Below are 12,766 nucleotides of genomic sequence, written 5' to 3'. Positions count from 1 at the left end.
CAACATTATCAGTGGGGGGTGGGAGATGAGTGCCGGGAAGCTACGTATCAACACAAAGGTATCTAGCCCGACTTTTTTGTTAATGTTATTTCTAATACCACTGATGCTCTTAATTACAATAATTATATCTCACTGTTTTACCTGATGGTGCGTATAAGTGGGGGTAAGTTACACGGGGTAAGGTGGTAAGGAGGAATAAAAATGAGAATTTCTCTGACACTCCACATAACACCCTATAGGCCTAAGCTTCTCAGTCAGCTTCAGGACAAAATTTATAAACTTTCAGAGCTACAAGGTTCGCATCACTTCTGTCGCACGATCTTTATCTTCTCCTGGTCCTTCCAAATCGTTATGATGGTGCTTTCATGTACGCCACACTCTTTTGCCATTTTGGTAAACGTACGCTTTACTTAAAGCAGTAGAAGGACCTTACCAATTCAATTCGTATTCCTCCAGTTTGTTTTCAGTGTTTTTCTGACTATTTTAAGGGTGATGAATAAAAAACTTCCAACTTTTTATCATCACGTTCCTTAAACTGTACCTATGATTGTCTTGACGTACTCAAAGGTGATTGTCTTGACGTACTCAAAGGTGATTTTCGTCTCCTAATTTCCCAACTGGTTGCTAAGTTAGAATAGGTTAAATTATTAGGTATAGTTAAGCTAGGTTAGGTCGTGTAGTTAAACACTTATGACAGACCCTTTCACTGTAACCCTGATGAGTCAAACGAATTGACACAGTGGAACACAGCTAAAAACAACGGGGAAACAGATTTAGCGTGAAACGTTTATTTACTTCCCATATGTAATCTGAAAAATATAAGACTATCAAGAAGAAGAGTGAAGAATGTGGAATTGAACGCTAACTTATGAGAGAACATGGATGGAAGTAATTTTTTTTTTTTTTCTGGTTAGCAAACATTTTCGTTCAGTTTCGTCCCCTAAAACTGTGAAACCCATATGACTGTGAAGTAAATAGATGCTAGAAAGGACTTTATGGCCGTATGCTCAGTCAGTCCGAAACGTGTTGGGAAGCACGAATTCGAACGAAAATGTGGAACTGAACACTAACTTACGAGAACACATGGATGAAAGTATTTTTTTTTTTTAAATTAGGAAACATTTTTGTTTCATTTCATCCCTTAAAACTGTGAAACCCATTTTGAGTGTGGGGTAGAATTAGGCGAGGTGCGAGAAAGGACTGATAACCGTATGCTCAGTTAGTTGGAAATGTGTTGGGAAGCACTAAATCGAACGAAGAATGTAGAACTGAACGCTAACTTACGAGAAAACATGGATAAGAGTAACTTTTTGTCTAATTAGCAAACATTTTCATTCCATTTTGTCCCTTAAAACTGCAAAACCCATTATGAGTGGGTAAGAACTAGATGAGGCATGAGAAAGGACCGATAACCATATGCCCAGTTGGTCCAAAATGTGTTGGGAAGCATGAAATCGAATGAAGAATGTGGAACTGAACTCTGACTTATGAGAACACATGTTTTTTTTTTTTTTTCTGATTAGCATACATTTTCGTTCCATTTCACCCCTTGAAATTCCGAAACCCATAAATTTCATCAAATCATTTGGCCTTGAGTGTGCCCATGAAGCATATTTCCATTCTGTATGTGTTTTCATCTCACCACCGGGAACCCTCAGCCAGGAACGATGCTCCCCCAGTCGTTTCAAAACTAACCATAGGTTTTTCTCGAAAATATGCTCAGTGTGTTTCCCAGGCAAAATTCTCTCAATCTTAATACCTAACCTATCCCACTAGGGCTGCTTGGCTGAGGTGGCTGGGTGTGGTATTGAGATATATACCCATACAGAATGGAAATATGTGCCCAGGAAAGGTACCCGGAGTTTAGAAGGTGACGTCATCGCGCGCGACTTTCAAATTTAGTCGCCAGGCCAGCTGACTTCCTGCGTGAGCTCGAGTTTTTCCGCGTGTTGACATGACATGTCTCATTATGCTGACCGCGTTAAAACAAAAACGTGTTACTCAACCACGTGTTACTCATGGATTGAGTGTGTGTATATATATATATATATATATATATATATATATATATATATATAGTATATATATGTACAGTATATATATACTGTATATATTTCTGGTAGGTGGGGGCACTCACCATGCACTCACTCAATGTAGTGCTGCTCTCGGGTGTCTGCCCTGTCCCCTCCTCCATCCTTCTTTCCTTCCATCTTCTTCTATCTTTCTTTCCTTCATTCTTTCCTCGTCCTTCTGCCTACAGGTGACTTTACACTCCCTCTTCTGTCTTTCATTCCTTCATTCTTTCCTCTTCCTTCTGCCTGTGGGTGACTACACTGAGTGACAAGCCAAATGGTTTCCTGCACACCAGGAAACCATTTACTACGCTGGGCGGTATTCATATAACCATATTTTGGCACCTGGTGGTTTAGTGGGTAATTATTGCACTCCAGTTGGATTGAGCCGAAAGGTTTATATCCAAGGGATGGTTGGGGTTTATTGCTCACGTAATGCCACTCAGGGATGAGTGAGGTTGGTCACTCTCATCTTAAATGTCAGGTCCAACTGCCTAGCCCCGGGCTTCTATGCTCCTCATTGGGCAACGTAGGATTGGATGATGGATGGATGAATATATATATATATATATATATATATATTCTCCCTACGTGTCAAGTGGGGTTGGTGGAGGATTAGTGCCCCTCCCTGTAAAACAATTAACTCTAAGCCCTTGGCCACCCCGTTTGGGATACATGGCGTCTGGCAATGAATGAATGAATGAATATATATATATATATATATATATATATATATATATATATATATATATATGTGTGTGCAGTAATCCCTGTACTTTCCGGACGCCCACTTTCTGGACACCCCACTTACCGGACATTGTGGGCCCGTATCTTCGGAACCCAAAAGTGGCCAAAAAAAGAAAAAAATCCTCCCAAAATCCAATTTTTTTCCCACCCATGATTTGAAATTCCTGCGTGGCACCAAATGGCTGTTACACCATGGACCCTTCACCCCTTTCTTCCTCTCCCCTCCTCCCCTCCCCTGTCAGGGTGGCCATTTGGTATTTTTCATTACCAAATGTGGGGCAATTTGGTAATGAAAAATTCGTTTGGTAATGAATCAGAATAATGCAATACCAAATGGATTTTTCACGTGTGATGATACACAGGATGGAGATGGTGGATTGTTTGCTCTCTCTGATTAATCTGCTAGCCTATATAGCATGAAAATAATCAACTTGCTGTTAATTATAAGAAGAGTGATTACATGAATTTCCACTTGTATATATAATTCGTGAAGAATAAATGCTAGCTTTACGAATTTGGTAATGAAAAGTTAAATTTGGTAATGAAAGTTGAGGAGTTTGGTAATGTGGCCGTTGTGATCTGGCAACTCCGTTACCCCATCATCAACAGTCACAGCCTAACTCCGATCGAGAGCAGATGCTAATCGTAATGGAAGCCACATGTGCTCGTTTTTTGTGAATAAACTGCAATATCTCGTCACTAGACCACACGGGAATTTACTGTGTTTTGCAGTGTTAAGAAATTAGAATTTAGAGTGCAAAGGATTAACTGTGGTGTGCAAACTGGTAGTTGAAACCAGTCCAGGAGCCAGGGACTTGTTGTAAGTATCCAGAATGATTAATATTGTGTAAACTCACCTCTAAAACCTCATTCTCTAGTTCTTTTGCATTTATTTCAGTCTTTTATGTCCCTTATTGGTTTGATTTGGGTCTTACATAGGTGCTATGCATGTCCAGTAGGGAGTTGTATAGGTGTTTTTCTGAGTAAGGGTAGGTTAGGGTCCATAAGTACAAGTCCAGGAGGCTGGGGCCCACTTTCCAGACAGGACCACTTTCCAGACATGCTTTTGGCTCTGTTACATCAGAAAGTGGAGGGATTACTGTATATATATATAGTGTATGATATGTGTGAGTGCTTACCATCCACTCACTTGATGTAGTGCTGCTTTGGGTGTCTGCCCTTTCCTCTCTTCTTTCTTTCCTCTTCTGTCGTTCTTTCCTTCATTCTTTCCACTTTCTTCTGCGTATGGGTGAGTTTACACTCCCTTTTCTGTCTTTCTTTCCTTCATTCTTTCCTCTTCCTTCTGCCTATGGGTGACTCTACATTGAGTGACAAGCCAAATGGTTTCCTGGACACCAGGAAACCATTTACTACTCTGGGTGATAACCGTATAACCAAATTATGGCGCCTGGTGGTTTAGAGGGTAATTAAGGTGCTCCAATCGGATTGAGCTGGTGCAGGTTTATATTGAGGGTGGTTGGGGTTTATTGCTCATATAATGCCACTCAGGGATTAGTGAGGCCACTCACATTTTAAATGTCAGGACCAATTTGCCTAGACCGGGGTTCCTACACTGCTCATTGGGCTACATAGGATTGGATGATGGATATATATATACAGTATATAGATAGATAGATAGTTAGATTGGGGGGCAGAGGACGTCGCATACTAGGAATTTGCGTATTCTGAATACATAAACTTATGGGAAAAATTACATATGGGCAGCACCCCCCTTCATCGGTAACCCTTGAATCTCCTTTCAGATCTAAGTATTGTACTGTACAGGGAAACTATCTAAGACATATTACCTAAGATAAAGTAAGCCAACGAGATATGGCTTTACTAAGTGAACAAGGATATGGCATAACTAAAACATATAAAATATGGCTGCTTATCGTAACCCAAGAGGACAACAGGCTTAATAATGAGGGTTTCGTGCGAATTTGCCGTCAAGTCAATTTGCCATCACAACAATAACAAGACAATTTGCTGTCATTAATGAAAACAGCAATGGGTGGCGCTAGAATATGTATTCAAAGGCGACTACAGCGAGGAAGAAACAAGTTAATTATTGTCTTGTTGGCAAATTTTCTCGGAACCCTATCGTGCCCCTCCTGCACCACCTGCCACACCACCCGACACACTACTCTCGTCAACAGCACTTTTGACACTTTCACTAGCTAATGCACTCTTTTCGTTCTTAAACCCTTCAAAGTGAAGTCATCACTTCCTCCACTCACAACTGACAGTGTTTGATTTTCTTGAATTCTTCCTTGAATTTATCTACGGCACACAGTACCCGGATGAGCTCCCTCATCGACAGGTCTCCACTCTCCATCACTGGTGGTTTGCGCTTCTTGGGGTGGCAGTGTCGCATGCTTGGGGTAAATCCCGGATTTGGGCCACTCTTTGCTGCCGTCTCGCCCACAACAAGTTCAGTTCGTGTACTATTAAAAAATACTCTAAAATTTGGAAAAAAATAGATCCTCGCGTACAATGAGGATCAGGTACTGTACTCTGAACTGGCGTACTGTGGGTACCACTCTCCATCACTGGTGGTTGGCGCTCCTTGGGGTGGCAGTGTTGCATGCTTAGGGTAAACTCCGGATTTGGGTCACACTTTGCTGTCGTCTTGCTTACAACGATTTCAGTTTGTGTACTATTAAAAAATACACTAAAATTCGGAAAAAATAGGTCCTCACGTACAATGAGGATCGCGTACCCTGAACTCACGTACTGTGGGTACCTACTATATAAATACTGTATATATATATAGGTTGATAGATGGGTAAATAGACAGATATAGATATAAAGATATATATATACATGTAGATATAGATATACAGTATACAGTATATATATATATATATATATATATATATATATAATCCCTCTAATATCCGAACGCCCAATATCCGAACATCCCCACTAACCGGACATAATCATCCTGGGATCCAGTATTCCCAAAATGGGCCAAAAACCACAAAAAATTAAAAAAAAAATCTGACTTTTTTCCCACCCATAATTTGAAATTGCCGCCTGGCGCCGAACAGCTGTTACACCATGGTCCCTTCACCCTTTCCCTCCTCCCCCCTCCCCTGTCAGGGTTGCCATTTGGTATTTTTCATTACCAAGTGTGGGCCAATTTGGTAATGAAAAATTCGTTTGGTAATGAATCAGAATAATGCATTACCAAATGGATTTTTCACATGTATGAGGATACACAGGCTGGAGATGGTGGATTGTTTGCTCTCTCTGATTAATCTGCTACCCTACATAGCGTGAAAATAATCAACATGGTGTTAATTATAAGGAGAGTGATTACATGTATTTCCACTTATATATATACAGTAATTAGTGAAGAATAAATGCTAGCTTTATGAATTTGGTAATGAAAAGTTAAATTTGGTAATGAAAGTTGAGGAGATTGGTAATGTGGCCGTTGCGATCAGGCAACTCTGTTACCCAGCCATCATCAACAGTCACAGCTTAACTCTGATCGAGAGCAGATGCTCATAGCAGTGCAAGCCACAGGTGCTTGTTTTTGTGAATAAACAGTGAATAAACTGCAATACCTCGCCACTAGAACACACAGGAATTTACAGTGTTGTGCAGTGTTAAGAAATTAGAATTTAGAGTGCAGAGGATTAACTGTGGACTGCAAACTGGCGGTTCAAACCAGTCCAGGAGCCAGGGACTTGTAAGTACCCAGAATGTTTAATATTGTATAAACTCACCTCTAAAACCATATTTTATGATTCTTTTGCATTTATTTCAGTCTTTGATGTCCCTTATTGGTGTGATTTGGGTCTGAAATAGGTGCTATGCATGTCCAGAGGGAGTTGTATAGGTGTTTCTCTGAGTTAGGGTCCATAAGTACAAGTCCATAAGCTGGGGCCCAATATCCGGACAGGACCACTATCCGGACCTGCCTATGGCCCTATTACGTCGGATATTGGAGGGATTACTTATATATATATATATATATATATATATATATATATATATATATATTTAGGAAAAGAGACAGTAGGTTAATTACGTATGAGTCTGGGGGAAATAGCAGTCAGATAGATTATTTTCTGGTTAGGAGGGCCGATAGGAGGTTAGTGAGGGATGTTAAAGTTATAGGAAGTGAGGAGTGTGTGCAGCAGCACAAACTATTGATATGTGATATGGTGCTTAAAGAACAAGTGATGAAAAAGAGGACTTATGTACCTAGGAGGAAAATATGGAAGCTGAAAAACCAAGTAGTAAAGGATGCCTTTCTATAGCGAGTTGAGGAGAGTGGTGGCTGAACAGGGAGCTGTAGACAGAGGCGTTAATGAACAGTACAGAGCCCTCAAGAACAATTTCTTGAGGGTTACTGATGTAACATGCGGCTGGACAAGAGGACCACCAAGACATAAAGTAACTTGGTGGTGGGATGAGGGTGTAGAAGCTGCAATTAAGGAGAAAAGAAGGCTTTGCCGGGAATGGAAGAAGGGTGGTAGCAAAGAGGAATATTTGGCTGCTAAGCGTAGGGCTAGAAGAGAGGTATGCAGGGTAGTCTGAGTCACAGAGACAATTACTTGATAACCTAAATCATGGGGAAGGGCAAAATATATTTAGGGTGACAGGTCAGGTGAAGAGGGATAATCGGGATATCATAGGTAAGCAGTGTGTGAAGAATGATGAAGGAAGGGTAGTGGTGAACAGTGAGGATATTAAAGATGCATGGAGAGAGCATTATAACCGGTTGTTGAATGAGGAGTTTGACTGGGACAGGGAAGGTTTGGAGCCAGCAAATCCAGTGTCTGGCCCTTGGCCTTTGATTGAAACTGCTACTGTGAGTGAGGCAATAGGCAGGATGAGGGTGGGGCAGGCAGCAGGTGTGTCTGGGTTGACTGCCGAAATGTTGAAGGCCTCAGGCGATATAGGGGTGAGTTTAGTCACTGACCTGATAAATAGGATTATTTATGAGTGTGCTGTCCCAGATGATTGGCTGAAGAGTGTAATTGTAAATGTGTATAAAGGGAAGGGTGATGCCCTGGAAAGAGGAAATTATAGAGGTATAAAGCTTTTAGATCAGATAATGAAGGTAATGGAGAGAGTTTTAGAAGGTATGATTAGAGAAAGAGTGGATATTGATGAGATGCAATTTGGGTTTATGCCAGGTAGGGGGACCTCTGATGCCATATTCATTGTTCGACAGCTTCAGGAAAAATATATTGGCAGGAGAAGGGATCTTTATTTTGTTTTTGTTGATTTGGAAAAGGCCTTTGACAGAGTCCTTAGAGAGGTGATGAAGTGGGCAATGAGAAAGCTTGGGATGGAGGAGTGGCTGGTTAGGGTGGTTATGGCCATGTATGTGGGTGCTCACACCCAGGTGAGAGTGAATGGAGATTTGAGTGATGAGTTTTCCGTGAATGTTGGTGTGCATCAGGGGTCAGTCTTCAGTCCCATGTTGTTTATCATGGTACTTGAAGCCCTTTCACGTGACTTTAGAAACGGACTTCCGTGGGAGTTGTTGTATGCTGATGATTTGGTGTTGATTGCAGAGAATGAAAGGGAGGCGGAGGAAAGGTTTAGGAAGTGGAGAGATGGTATGGGGCAAAAGGGTTTAAGGGTAAATGCAGATAAAACAAAAGTGATGATATCTAGGGTTGGTGGCGGTACTGTCAAAGACGAGGGAGAGTGGCCATGTGCTGTTTGCCACAAGGGCATGGGAAGTAATTCCATCTTGTGCAGTGTGTGTGATAAATGGGTGCATAAGAGATGTAGTGTTATCAGAGGTAGACTGCGAGATAATGCTGATTTTATGTGTACGGCGTGCCGGGGTGAGCAGGTGGAGATTGTCAGGCGTGAAAGGATTGAACTTGCTGGTGAATCTCTTGAGTGTGTGGAAGAGTTTTGTTATCTGGGAGACATGTTGTGTGCTGGAGGTGGGGCTGGAGCTAGCTCTGTGGCTAGGGTGAGAAGTGGTTGGAAGAAGTTCAGGGAGCTCTTGCCTCGCCTGGCATTGAGAGGGCTCTCCCTACGTGCTAAGGGGTCTTTGTATGTAGCATGTGTTAGGAGTGTAATGCTGTATGGCAGTGAGACTTGGGCAGTGAAGGAGGAAGATATTCGCCAGCTCAGACGTACAGAAATGACAATGATTAGGTGGATGTGCAGTGCGTCCCTGCGTCCAAGGCCTAGAGGGGCTGGGTTTACAATGGAAGAGTTGAGAGGTAGGATGGGACTGGAGTGTATTGGTGTTGTGATGAGGAGAGGTAGATTGAGGTGGTTTGGACATGTGGAGAGTATGGGGGATGATAATTGGGTGAGGAAGGTGAGAAGTGTTAATATTGGGGGTGGGGTTATGAGGGGTAGACCGAGCAAGACATGGGATGAGGTCATTAACTGTGACCTTAGGGTTAAGGAACTGAACAGGGAGGCTGCAATGGATCGTGCAGCGTGGAGAGCCGCCATTAGGTGACCAAGGCCGACACATGCAAGCATGTTGGAGCCTTTAAAAACGAAAACGAAAACGAAAACGATATATGTATATATATATTTATATATATATATATATATATATACTGTACATATACAGTATAAATATATAATATATATATATATATATATATATATATATATATATATATATATACACAGTAAGCTCGCCCCGAACACATTCTCGCTGAATGTGCTCGCAATTACACGTGGTTAGTGCTGGGATACATATAAGACAACGTAAAATTAAAGAACCATTACGAAAACTATAAATTTACACAAGAGAGGCGGCCTTTGAAAGGCCAAATCCTCGAACCTCAGCACAGCATCACGCACGGTTTGTTTTGATCACGTGATCATGTCCTGCTTTTCCACAGTACTGTATTTGTAAGTTCAGTATTTACATTTCTCTTCTGGTAAGTTTATGTACAAGTTAAAGTACTTTTTAATAACGTTCAAGCAAGAAATAAAGTCTTATAATTAGTTTACCTGATAGGCGTCGGAATATTGCCTTTTCTATTTGTTCGTTAAATATTTGTTGCACTGATTTTCCACGGTACTGTATTTGTAAGTTAAATATTTACTGTTCTGGTATGTAAGTTAAAGCACTTAAATAAAGTTAAAGCATTCAATAAAGCCTTGTAACTAGTTAACCTGATTTATATGATTACCCATGATTAGCGGGTTCCGAGTCAATTCTCTGTCAAGTCAATTTGCCGTCAGACAGTTCCCTGCCAAAACATGGACGATTCCCTGTCAGGACAATTAGCACCCTGAACGATTCCCCGTCATTATATAAGTATACTTATTTCGCCTTTGAATTATATTTTAGCATCACCCACAGCTGTCTTCATTAATGACAGCGAATTGTCTTGTTATTGTTGTGATGGCGAACTGACTTGATGACGAATTGTCCCGAAACCAATCGGCATCTGAATGTTGCCTTGTGTTTATGTATTTGTATGTTGAAGTTTAGCTGTGCAGTACTGTATTTGTAAGTTATAACATTAAATAAAACCTTCTAACCACTTAAAGTCCTTCATATTGATTACCAATGGTAGATAACAGCAAAATACCACATTTGGGGGGTCTAGGGAGCCAAATAGGGAGTAGTTAAAACTTAAGCGGTTTCGCGCCGAACGCACTCTGGTTAGAACCAAACCCTCGCATTAGGGACGAGCTTGCTGTATATATATATACCACGTTGAGTACACCGCTTCCCGTTCGATCAGCGAAGTTAAGCAACGTTGGGTCTGGTTAGTACTTGGATGGGTGACCGCCTAGGAACACCAGATGCTGTTGGCATCCCTACGTCAAGTGGGGTTGGTGGAGGATTAGTGCCCCTCCCTGTAAAACAATGAACTCTAAGCCCTTGGCCACCCCGTCTGGGATACATGGTGTCTGGCAATGAATGAATGAAATATATATATATATATATATAATTTACATATATATATATATATATATATATATATATTCATTCATTCATTGCCAGACGCCATGTATCCCAGACGGGATGGCCAATGGCTTAGAGTTCATTGTTTTACAGGGAGGGGCACTAATCCTCCACCAACCCCACTTGACACGTACATATATATATATATATATATATATATATATTGCCATATACAGTATATATATTTATACATATATATATGTCTATATATACAATCTATCTATCTGTCTATTGCCAGACGCCATAATTCCATAAGGGGTGGCCACTTGACTTTGAGTTAGTTGTTTTACAGGGAGGGGCACTAACCCTCCACCAACCCACTTATTGACATGTAGGGAGCACGTATGGTTTGGTTATATGGTTACCACCCAGCGCTGTAAAGGTTATCTCTAGCTACAGGTAGAAATTAAAGCTAGTCAATCTGAAAACGCTACACAAGATTGATATATACGATCTGAAGGAAAAATTTATGGCACTACTCCTGGTACACTTCGTGTATAGTAGTACAGTTTTAGGATGTCCATCTGAAAAGAATAATTTGTACTAATATTTGTACAACTCTCATAATATACATGAACAGCATTTGTCTGTGTTGCACTCAACAATACCTATATTGCACATACAGTGCTCCCTTAACATTCACGGGGGTTAGGTAGCAGAGACACCCACTAATGTTAAAAATCCGCGGATATCTGCTGCCCCCCTGAACCCTTTGGCCGCAGCGGCTGTGACAATAACGTACTGACTGTACTCATTGCGGAGAAATAGGAAAAAAATTGTGTATTTTCAATTTGTGTTTTAACGCACTTGAGAGCTAAAATTTTTGTCAGACAAACATCAATCTTTCTACTATCATTGACACCAAACTGCATGTCCGTAGGCACTCCAAGCACAGAGAACGATTTGAGAGAATACAAGGTGTGTTTTGACTGATGCAAGAAATAGCCCAGGAAGGCGGAAATTTCCACCAAACCACAAGATTTTTTCCATACAAAATAGGGTTACAGCCACATTACCTCATTACAGTAATTGCAGTAATAATAAAACTAAAACATTTCTAGCCAGTTTCCTATGATTCTGTTACGATATTCCAGTGTTTACGTCAGACTTTAGTAAAACAGTAACGATGTGAGGAAAATCATTACAAACTTTATCAAACTTCATGAATGACTTTTATTACCACTTATTTTTATAAAGCTTATTGATATAATGTCATGAGTCATTTCATAGCACTGCTGTACAGTTTGCCACTGCAAAAATGTTTGTTAGCTAATGCGCTTAGCAACATGACTTCTCTGATTATCGCAAAAATATCACTAAATCACTTATATTTTATCACAGCAATTCACAATATAATATAAAATAACTATCAGCCACTCTTGTATGATTTCAATGCGATTTGAGTGCGCATTGCTTCGTATTACTTACAAGAGAGAGAGAGAGAGAGGGGGGAGGGCAGCAAACCGGTTTAGACCAGCTCATCGAGGGGTATGAGAGAGAGAGAGAGAGAGAGAGAGAGAGAGAGAGGGCAGCAAACCGGTTCTGTCCAGCTCATCGAGGGTACATGGATGAAAAGAAATACTCCCACCCTGTCCTAACTTTTCCCCCGATGAAGTAATGGCATAAATAAATGAAGTGGCCAAAAGGAAGAGTTATATTTGATTCACTGAATAATGCCATCACTAAAATAGCTATGAACTGTTCCTGGGATAATATTATATTTGCAGTGAACAGTGTCAGCAGAGTTCAACGAGATAAATATATACAGTGAGTCCTCGAAATACGAAAACTCAGTGTACGAATTTCAGATGGTACGAAAGCGATGAATGTAGGACAAATTCCACAATACGAAAGTATCTGTCTCAATGGTACGAAAATGATACAAGAGGAAATACAAAAAATTCAAAATGGGCGCGCTGCACAGTGCCGCACTTGCTTGCGGCAAGAAAACAAACTAACCCCTCTCTGGTAAACACATTTTCGTGCGCTTCTCAGTCAAGTCATGTCCATCTTCTCT

At 40.8% G+C, this 12,766-nt stretch overlaps 1 protein-coding gene and 1 pseudogene across 1 annotated transcript in view; both read left to right on the top strand.

Annotated features, from left to right (window-relative positions):
* LOC145414877 (beta-sarcoglycan-like) overlaps window positions 1–12,766 on the top strand; it is a 144,515-nt gene that overhangs the window by 20,235 nt on the left and 111,514 nt on the right. The window lies entirely within an intron of this gene.
* LOC145415206 (5S ribosomal RNA) lies at window positions 10,480–10,598 on the top strand (annotated as a pseudogene).

The sequence above is a fragment of the Coenobita brevimanus genome, chromosome 101 (assembly GCF_032717465.1).
Source record: "Coenobita brevimanus isolate Jiangsu-jjx chromosome 101, ASM3271746v2, whole genome shotgun sequence".
In the NCBI taxonomy this organism is placed as follows: Eukaryota; Metazoa; Arthropoda; class Malacostraca; order Decapoda; family Coenobitidae; genus Coenobita; species Coenobita brevimanus.
The sequence above is the reverse complement of the archived record's forward strand: the minus strand, read 5'-3'. Positions and strand labels throughout refer to the sequence as shown.